Source organism: Amphiura filiformis, chromosome 17, assembly GCF_039555335.1.
Source record: "Amphiura filiformis chromosome 17, Afil_fr2py, whole genome shotgun sequence".
Classification (NCBI taxonomy): domain Eukaryota; kingdom Metazoa; phylum Echinodermata; class Ophiuroidea; order Amphilepidida; family Amphiuridae; genus Amphiura; species Amphiura filiformis.
This window is the reverse complement of record NC_092644.1, coordinates 19,335,091-19,344,743: the sequence shown is the minus strand read 5'-3', so window position 1 is coordinate 19,344,743 and position 9,653 is coordinate 19,335,091. Positions and strand designations below refer to the sequence as shown.

Below are 9,653 nucleotides of genomic sequence, written 5' to 3'. Positions count from 1 at the left end.
ACACTTTGTGTGAGCTTTGGTTTGTTGACTGTTTGATAACATACTATTTACGTGTCTGCAGATATGTGTATAGGCATTCTTCTAGTCGTAAGGAAGCAGTGAATTCAAGCTAATTCAATATGCATTTGGAGTTTATCGGAATTAATACGAAAATATGCGATTACTTTAGTCAATTTGTTTAGCTCCTTGTGAATCTGATTAAATCTGGACAATGTAGGCCTATCCATAACAATTGTACATGCTTTGCGCATGTATAGTTTAATTTAATAATAAGCCTACATTTGTTAAAGCCGTGATCATATTTTGGCAACATTTATACAATGGAAAATGGTCGATGGAGTTACGACGTAGTTTTACGTGGCGGATTCTATAATTTATATCATATTGGTATGTCTATTGTAGTTTTATATTATTATTTCTTTTTTTGCATGTTAATAATAAACTGATCTTAGCTCGCATTCCATATTAAATTATTAACAATTTTCATACATTGTCAGCAAGGAAATTGGCAACATTTAACCAAAATGGGTGAAAAATTATAACTTTGGTAAAATTCAACATGCCAATATTTGTAATCTTTGGCATAGACGAAATACACTGCAAAAACAGCAGAGCAACACTTAATAATACCAGTAATATAATGACTAAGGTTTGTACAGTGAAGGTGGGCATGGTGGGTGTTACTAAACACGTATTTAAATATGAAGATGTTTATTATAGTGTGCTTGTGTTTATCTTGTGTTAAAAACATAAGCATCTTTATATACCGGGCTAGGCGGGCTTCATATTTGTACCTGTTTTAGTGATGTTGTTCACTGTACAAGCCTTAGACATTATTAAACACCCTAAGAAATAAAGGTTCTAAAAAGGTTCTAAAGTTGTTCTCTCAGGAGAACCCTTAGAGGTTCTAAAAAGAACCAAAAATGGTTCAAAAATCGTCGAAAATGGCCACAAAAATGTGATAAAGAACCGTTTTCGATTCTTTAGAGAACCTTTAAGGGTTCTCCAAAATTAAAGAACCTTTTTGAGAGGTTCAAGAGGGAGGGTTTTCCTGAGAGGACAAAAAAGGTTCTACTTAGCACCTTTATTTCTTAGAGTGAAGTAGTCAAGTGTTTAAAGCCATAATGTACGATCTTATAATATGAAATTGGTTAATTTTTTTAAAACCTGACTTTTTTGCATATTTGTAATGTTTACACGTGTCCCAACTTGCACCTAAATGGAATCGGCCAATTTTTTTGTCTTTGTAGGTCAACAGAGCAAAGTTAGGCCTATCATAATTATGTCCTCCCATAGAACTGCGTGTTTAAAAATAACCAGTGGGGTTTCTTTCACTTTACCTTGTTATTTCAACCTAAAATGGATGGACAGCAACCCTTCTCGTCAGTTATTACTAATATTATTTCAACATTTTGAATAAAGAATAACAAAATCAAAATTTGACGGAAATCGTACATTAAGGCTTTAAAGTGTTACTGCTCTGCTGTTTTTGACGTGTATTTCGTCTGTGCCAAAGATGACAAATATTGGCATGTATAAACCTTAGCCATTAAAGTGTTCCAGTGCTAATTTATTAAGTGTTGCTCTGCTGTTTTAGCAGTGGGCAAACTTTCGCTTGAACCAATTCGGGGGGGTCTTCGAATGGGCCTACCTACATTTTGCTGCAGCAGCATGTTTTTCCAAAACAATACCTAATATTGCCCAAATCTGGTGCTTTTGCCGAAATGCGGCCAATTAGCTGCGCCACTAAAAACCCATCCATCGATATATCAAAATCGCTGAAAACTTACACCGTGGAACATCCCCGTGCATCTTCAACAAGGAAGACCCCCTCCCCATGTGTTTAGTTTTTAGATACTTTTTATGAATAAAATTAGTAAAATTTTAGCAAACTGAGTAAGATTTTACCATAATTCGCAACTTATTAAATAATCATGATAATGTGCATAATATTTCCACTACTGCATGCAGTAACTATAGTGACAAGGTACCGTAAGCCTGGAAAGTGATGTTTACAGAGATTTGCTTTGATATGATAAACCAAGCTATGCATACACTATGGACCACAAGAGCCTCGTCCCAATGGCATAGTCCAATAACCTCAATTACATTATCATAGTGAATAATTTGACCTCAAATTGCAGAGTATGAGTTTTTGTACCCAAATCTTCAAGGTTATATTCAATGAATGTACAAATGTATTGGGGTTTAAGAACTGTTCCCCTGATAGATAAGCATGTTGTGGATCCTAGTGTTAGAAAAGTGTTTAACACTTGATAAATTTGAACCAAAATGTGTAAAAACAATCGCCCAATTTTGCGCAAATTCAACATGCCAATGTTTTACTTTGGCAGAGTTGAAATAAAAAATTCTGGTACTTTTCAATTGTAGTTTTTAGATACTTTTTATCAGTAAAGAAATAAGTAAAATTTAAACAAATTGTGTGCAATTTTACTAAACAATTCGCAATGTAGTTACAAATACAATGTGCATGTGATATAGCCTAATTATTTTCACTAGTATTCCAGATACGGTACAAGATATTAAAGCGCCTGTAAAATGTCGTTTACTTAAAGACCCATTCAGTGATCCCATCAAAAGTGTAAAAAAAATAAAATTGTTCATTAATTGCTTAAAATTGAAGGATAAGTCATTCAAATTGTCATTTGGTATTTTTGAAATGAAAAATTTGGCAAAAAAACAAAAAACAAAACAAAAACGAAGAAAATAGCAGTATTGACAAAGTTGAAGCCCTTCAGATACATGTAGCTAATTTGTATCTACTGTCAGTATATATAGTTTAATACAGATTCATGTATAAATCCTTTATTTTTGTCTTAAATACACAGCTTTCGGCTGAACCACTAACAGGCTATGTTAACACATTTATGACAATGACAAAAGTATACCAAAATCTGAATTTTGATGATTTTTACGATCGTCCGGATGAGCAAATCACTGAATGGGCCTTTAACCAAGATATGCATAGACAAATCTTTTAACACTTGATATAAGTAACCCCTATGTATGTATGTGGAAGGAAACTTCAACGCGCAAATTCCGAGCAACTTGAACTTGATCATGTTGATTGTTTGTTCAAAATTGGGCTGTTTCAGTTGAAATCCATACACCCCCTACTATGGAAGACATGACCTTAAGGGGGTGTAAATTTCAAATGGAGTCACCATGTAATGGTAGCCCCATTTGAAATTCACACTACCTGTGTGGAAGATTAAGGTCATGTCTTCCAAAGGGGGGAGGGGTCGTGCATTTCAACTGAATGGAATAACGACACTGTTTCCCTTTTATTGAGACAAAAAAGTTCGTCTCTCATTTCATGTAAAGCACGGGCAGTCAAAAAGTTTGGAAATGACAGACACAGATCAACCCAATGCGGGTCGGAGCGCCGAACTTTGGGAACTAAGAACTGATTATGGGCAAAATAGGGGCTTGATGAACTGAAATTTCAACATTTTTGATGGGTCTTGTGAACCAAAAATATCGGCTAAAGAGCTACAATTGTCAGGGCTTAAGGCTCAAAGATCTGGAGCATGATCCAAATGATCTTAAGGAACTGCGCGGAGAGCCTGAAAAAGGGACCTTTGACCGCCGCACAATAGGGTGTATCAAACGCCTCCTATGTCAACCGATTTTCTTCTAACTTGGTTATTTTGGTCAAAGTGTGCCACTTGCTAAAATATTAATCTCCACCAAATTCAAATTCAATCGGATGTCGTCTTCTGGGTCCACTGGGACCTCAAAGTTTGGACAGGATCTTTGCAGCAAATATTACAATTACACATGAGGCAGGTTTTTATCTTCCCATTATTTGCACATAAAAATCATGGCTCCCGCATGCATTTTGTATGCACTTAAAGAGCGGAAGTGGAATGTTTTATGGTTTTAGTGACTGACAAGTGTTGTACAATAACTATTGCTTAAGAAATTAATAGCTGCCATATATACCAACATGTTATTTTAATACATTTGCGGTTATTTGCACATAAAAGTCATGGCTTCCGCGTGCATTTTGTACCTGCCTCATGTGTAATTGTGATATTTGCTGCAAAGATCCCGTCCAAACTTTGAGGTCCCGGTGGACCCAGAAGACGCCATCCGATTGAATTTAAATTTGGTGGCGATTAATATTTTAGCAAGTGGCACACTTTGACCAAGTTAGAAGAAAATCGTTTGACATAGGGGGCGTTTGATACACCCTACCGCACATACACATACCACATTTACATGTGAGTGCCCCTCCGGCCTCTCGGTGTGCCAAAAAGTTATCGCGCTGCCACTTTTTTTTTCATTATACTCATCCTGATTCACAAAGTCACATATTGAGAATAGAAAATATTGTGAACCCTGATTTATATCATCTTTGGCAAAATAGGGAGAGAGAGTCTTCATAAGTTTTCATAAAACTCAATGGTAATTTTATCATAATGAGTTATTTTCTCATTCTCTTTTCCAGGACACCATGACGTGGATTTTGTATTTGGCACTGCTCATTGTTGCAGCTAGCGCTCAAACCACCACCAACCCGATAGAAACGACAAAGTCGGGACAGGTTATGGGAAAGCGTTTGACTGTTATGAACAAACAAGTAGACGCTTTCCTCGGTATTCCTTTCGCGGAACCCATCTCTGGAGAAAGACGGTTTAAGCGTCCTGTAGCGAAGTCACAGTGGAGCGGTGTGTTCAACGCCACTGAGTATGGACATGGATGTTGGCAAGTACCCGACACTGCGTTTCCTGGATTCGAAGGAACTGAAATCTGGAATCCAAATGTCCCTTTGAGCGATGATTGCTTGAATCTTAACGTCTGGGTGCCTTATCCACGCCCCAGAAATAGCGCGGTACTTGTGTGGATCTTCGGTGGAAGTTTTTGGTACGGCGTTGGATCGTTATCACTGTATAATGGAAAGTTCTTAGCGGCTGAAGAAGACATCATTGTCGTAACTTTAAATTACAGAGTTGGCGCCTTCGGTTTCTTGGCTACCGGAGATCCATCAGCCCCTGGCAATCAAGGACTCTACGATCAAGCTATGGCTATGCAGTGGGTACAAGACAATATCGAAGCTTTTGGGGTGATCCGGATGAAGTCACAATATTTGGAGAAAGTGCTGGAGGGGCTAGTGTTGCATTCCATCAACTTTCTCCAGTTTCAGAATCATTGTTTAAACGTGCAGGAATCCAAAGTGCTGGTCCTACTGCACCTTGGGCATATAGCAATAGAGAAGGTGGTCTTAGACGGGCCAAGCTACTCGCGGAAGCTTTGGACTGTTTGCATGATGAGTATGGCGAAGAACTCCCGATTCCTGATATGGTCAGGTGCTTGCAAGGTGTTGACGCGGATGAGTTATTGGCTGTGTCTTGGGTTACCTCAAGCTTCTTAGAGTTTCCTTATGTTCCAGTCTATGATGGAATATTCCTACCAGAAGACCCAAAAGCTGCGCTAGAAAACGGGAATTTCAAGGACTGTGAGATGATCATCGGCAGCAACACAAATGAGGCTAATTTCTTCTTGATTTACGAAGTACCCGGCTTCAATAAGGATACCGAAAGCTTACTTGATTATGATGGTTACATTGAAGCACTGAAATACTCTTTTCCAAAAGTTAATTCATTCGGACTGGACTCAATTGCTTTCCAATACAGACCATGGAAAACGCCGAATGATCAAGCTCTACTCCGGGATGCAATTGATCTCGCTGTGGGAGATTATTCATTCACATGCCCATCTGCTGACTTCGCATTAGCTTATGCCAAAGCAGGCAATCAGGTGTACTACTATCGCTTTGAGGAGCGTGCGTCTAATAACCCGTTCCCAGATTGGATGGGAGTTCTCCATGGTGACGAGATCGTGTATATATTTGGTGTTACTCTCGATCCGTCATTTGGTTACAGCAGCAGGGAGGAGTCAATGAGCAAGAGACTGATGAAATTCTGGGCCAATTTTGCCAGAACAGGGTAAGACTTACGATTATTGAATTTTGCTTTTGCAGTCTCGGTCCCAACTGGTTTGTGCTCCTTAAACAATCTTGCAAAAAACTCATTGTACATCTTTTCTGATTGGCTAAACAACACCCCTGAAAAAGCTTGGGATGAATCGGCTGTCTATCAACCACGGGCTTTAGTGGTTGATGGACAGCCACAATGCACGTGAGTACGCGGCAATAGCCAACCCCCCATATAAGGTAAACAGGGATGTGTCAGTCTAATGGATGTTTTTTTTTTGCAAGAAAACCCTAAACATGTGTCCCAATTTAAAAACAAATCAAAAACTGTCCAATCTGCCGTTGATTTAGGTTAAAAAATCCTAAACATGAGTAGGTGGTTCAGAGTTCCAGCTTATTTATTTATGTATTTTTGCTTTTAGAAATCCTAATTCTGCTGTGTCGGGAGTTTCATCGGATGAATGGCCACAATACAAGATGGATACACAGGACTACTTGATACTGAACGAGGCACTTGTTGATGGTCCAGGTGCGACTGGGAGCGGGGTTAAACCGCTTCAATGTGCCTATTGGAGGGACTTCCTGCCCACTCTGGTGACACACACAGGTATATATGTGCAACAGTATCATGAAGATATTACATTCTTGATAAATGATAATGTACCTGTTTCTGTGCAGTCTTCAATATTGTTTTGACGTATTATGACGACTCCTCGGCATTTTGGTCATTTATTGTTTTGAATATGAAGTACTTGCTGTGAATAGTGACCATGTCTGCAGAACAAGTTACATACCGTGCAGCTCCCAGTCAGTTTTGAAAAGAGTAGGGAACCAACTCCTGACCGTTTGGTATAGTCCTTCAAAAAGGACCACGGCTATCTGGGGGGGAGGCCCAGTGATTCAGAAGTCGAGCAGGCTCGGAGGGAGGCACGGCGAAGCAAAGCAGCGAAGCCGAACGCTGCTCGGCTAATAGTTTTCAACCTCAGTCGAAAGTCTTCTCAGTTCAAGGACTGCTATTTTTCTGAACACCTCGGAAGCGTTTTGGGTTCATTTGAAGTGTTAAAGAAGTAATCTTCTGATGGAGATTTTATAATTATATTATTGAATGAAGATGGTCTTCTTTTCAACACACTCTGTGTTAGAAGGAGGTCACGTCCAAGACCTGATAATATCATTTCATTTCAAAAGTCCATGTAGTTTCAATGCAATGTAGTTTCAATGCATGAAGGTAGCTGAAACGGACACTAATAAACTCATTGTTGGTAATTTTGTGATTTCCCCCCCCCCCGTTTTAGATCTAAGGTTCTTCTTAGATCTAAGATTCTTCTTAGATCATTTAGATCTAAGATTCTTCTTTTGGCATGTTGCACCCGATTATTTCTAATTCTAGTTACGTATATTTTTGCATTATTTGTTTTAGGCTGTTTGGGTCTCTAATTTCCCGGTCTGAGTTTTAGTCATTACGAACGAAAAGAAAACATTCTTTATTATGCTCTTTATACATGAACTTGTTGATATATGAAGCTATTTAATTTACACTACTATTAAAGCAAAGCTTTTTACATGATTATCTTTCTATATTCCTGTAGGAGATATCGACGAAGCTGAGAAACAATGGAAAGAAGAGTTTAACAGATATAGCAACGAATATCTCGTTGATTGGAAGGTACACTTTGACAATTACAAGGCGGAAACTTCTAAGAACCAATAGACGTTCCCTACTGATGGAAATTCCCTGATAGCCTGAGTCTATTTTCGCAAGTATAGCAAAATATGGTATATATTCACGACAGCTTGCTCATTCCAACACAGCATGATGCAACGGACGTGCATACAATTTCGAAGATTGAAGGATTCAACTAGCTATCAGGGCATTTTAAAGAATTTTAAAAGACAACATTATATTAGGGATGAAATCAAAACTCGACCGGCGGTTGACCGCTGGTTCCGTCCGATTGCTATTGTTCTAACCGGACGGAACCGGTGGTCAACCGCCGGTAGAGTTTTGATTTTTATCCCTAATACAGGATGGCCAGTAAAAGTGTACCTACCTAACACCATATCGTCGATTGGTTTTGGTCACGTTCTGTGTAATTGAGTTTTTGCCGAGCTCATAATGTTTCATCTATTCGCGGCATTTTTTCTCGCAGTAGGCGTCGCATATCAACACATAAAAGTTTGCTTTCGGGTGTTAAAATATAATTTAAAAAAGGGTCAAAAAGGTACAAATAAACAACAGAAAAATAAACATAAGCCTAGTAACCACTGTTTCCTGTTAAATTGTTCAAATTAACCCGAGAAGTCCATTTTTAGTGGATCAAAGTTATTTTGGAATTTTTTTGTTTTATATATAATGCGATATGCTGGCGACCATATCCAAATTTGGCAGTTATTAATGTCATAAATATATAGGCTATAATATAATGTCATTATACATCTTTTTGAGAAAGAAAAAACAAAAATACCTTAAGGATACACATTAATGTACAGTTCTGTTATTGCATGTAATTGTTTTATATAAAAGTCATATTGTATATTATAAATTGTACATAATTGAAATTATTTTCACAAGCAAGGTACATCGTTAGTTAGCCTACAGTTAACATGTGGTTTAGCGGGATGTCAATTCACTTGTAGTGATGTAACAGGATTAATTACCATAGCAATAGGTGAAAACTATTTTTGAATGTATTACACTGCACTAGATGTACGCTGTAGCTCTGCATTGCACCACTGATTATCCAAGAATGTCAATGTACGTTTCACTCACACCTGTACAATTAGTGTCTTCGAAAAGAGCGGTGCCGGTATTGTATCACACATACACAGACATGACAGGTGATGAGTGCAGTCTACGTATAGTGCAGGGAAATACATTAAAATGTTTTCACCTATCGCTATGATAATTAATCCTGTTACATCACTACTTCGATACGGCGAATAGTCGATTTCGGTATTGAACTCACGAAGGCCATAAAGTAAACCAGATAACGTTGGATCATCATCGATTCTGTACTGCAATATGATTCAACTCAAGATTCAGAGTGCGCAGTAAAAGGTTTTCGGGATCTGCCGAAGTGGTCTATCGCCTCGTATTTTTGTACAAATGATTTGGCAAGAGAGTGTAAGCTTTTTAAATAACGAAACATAAAAACAAATGTCATAGCAATTTTCTTCTTATATTATAAACTTAATTTTAAGGCGATGTATAGGGTCTTTATAATACAGTAAAATAGAAAAGGCCATGGGAAAATATAAACAGACATGTATCAAAAAAGTGTGGATTAATATTGAAATGTTCTGTTTATTCTGTATATATTTAAAATATACTTTAACTGATATTTTAGTTGATTTTTGTACAAATATACTTGAAGCGAGAATTAAAACCACTGTCTTTCTGAAATTATTAGTTATATCAGGGGTGCTCGTCTTTTCTTCTGTAACTTCTGACCTTTTTCTACATTGATACCGATGCCACCAATAGAACGAGAAGAATTGCCCCTTAATTTTGCATACCACTTTGTCCATTTTTGTCTCATTTCTTCACAAAATTTCAAAAAAAAATTATAATTAATATTTATCATGCTCCACAATAAAGTTAAAAGATTAAACTCGTGCACAGGAGTAGTTTAACACGTTCAAGGAAAACCCTCACCAGTATTGACCTTTAAAATGAATAAAAACACCCGGCTTT

The 9,653-nt window shown here is 37.7% G+C and overlaps 1 pseudogene; it reads left to right on the top strand.

Moving 5' to 3' along the window:
- The first annotated feature begins 283 nt into the window (after positions 1–283).
- LOC140137424 (cholinesterase-like) lies at positions 284–9,374 on the top strand (annotated as a pseudogene).
- Positions 9,375–9,653: the final 279 nt, after the last annotated feature.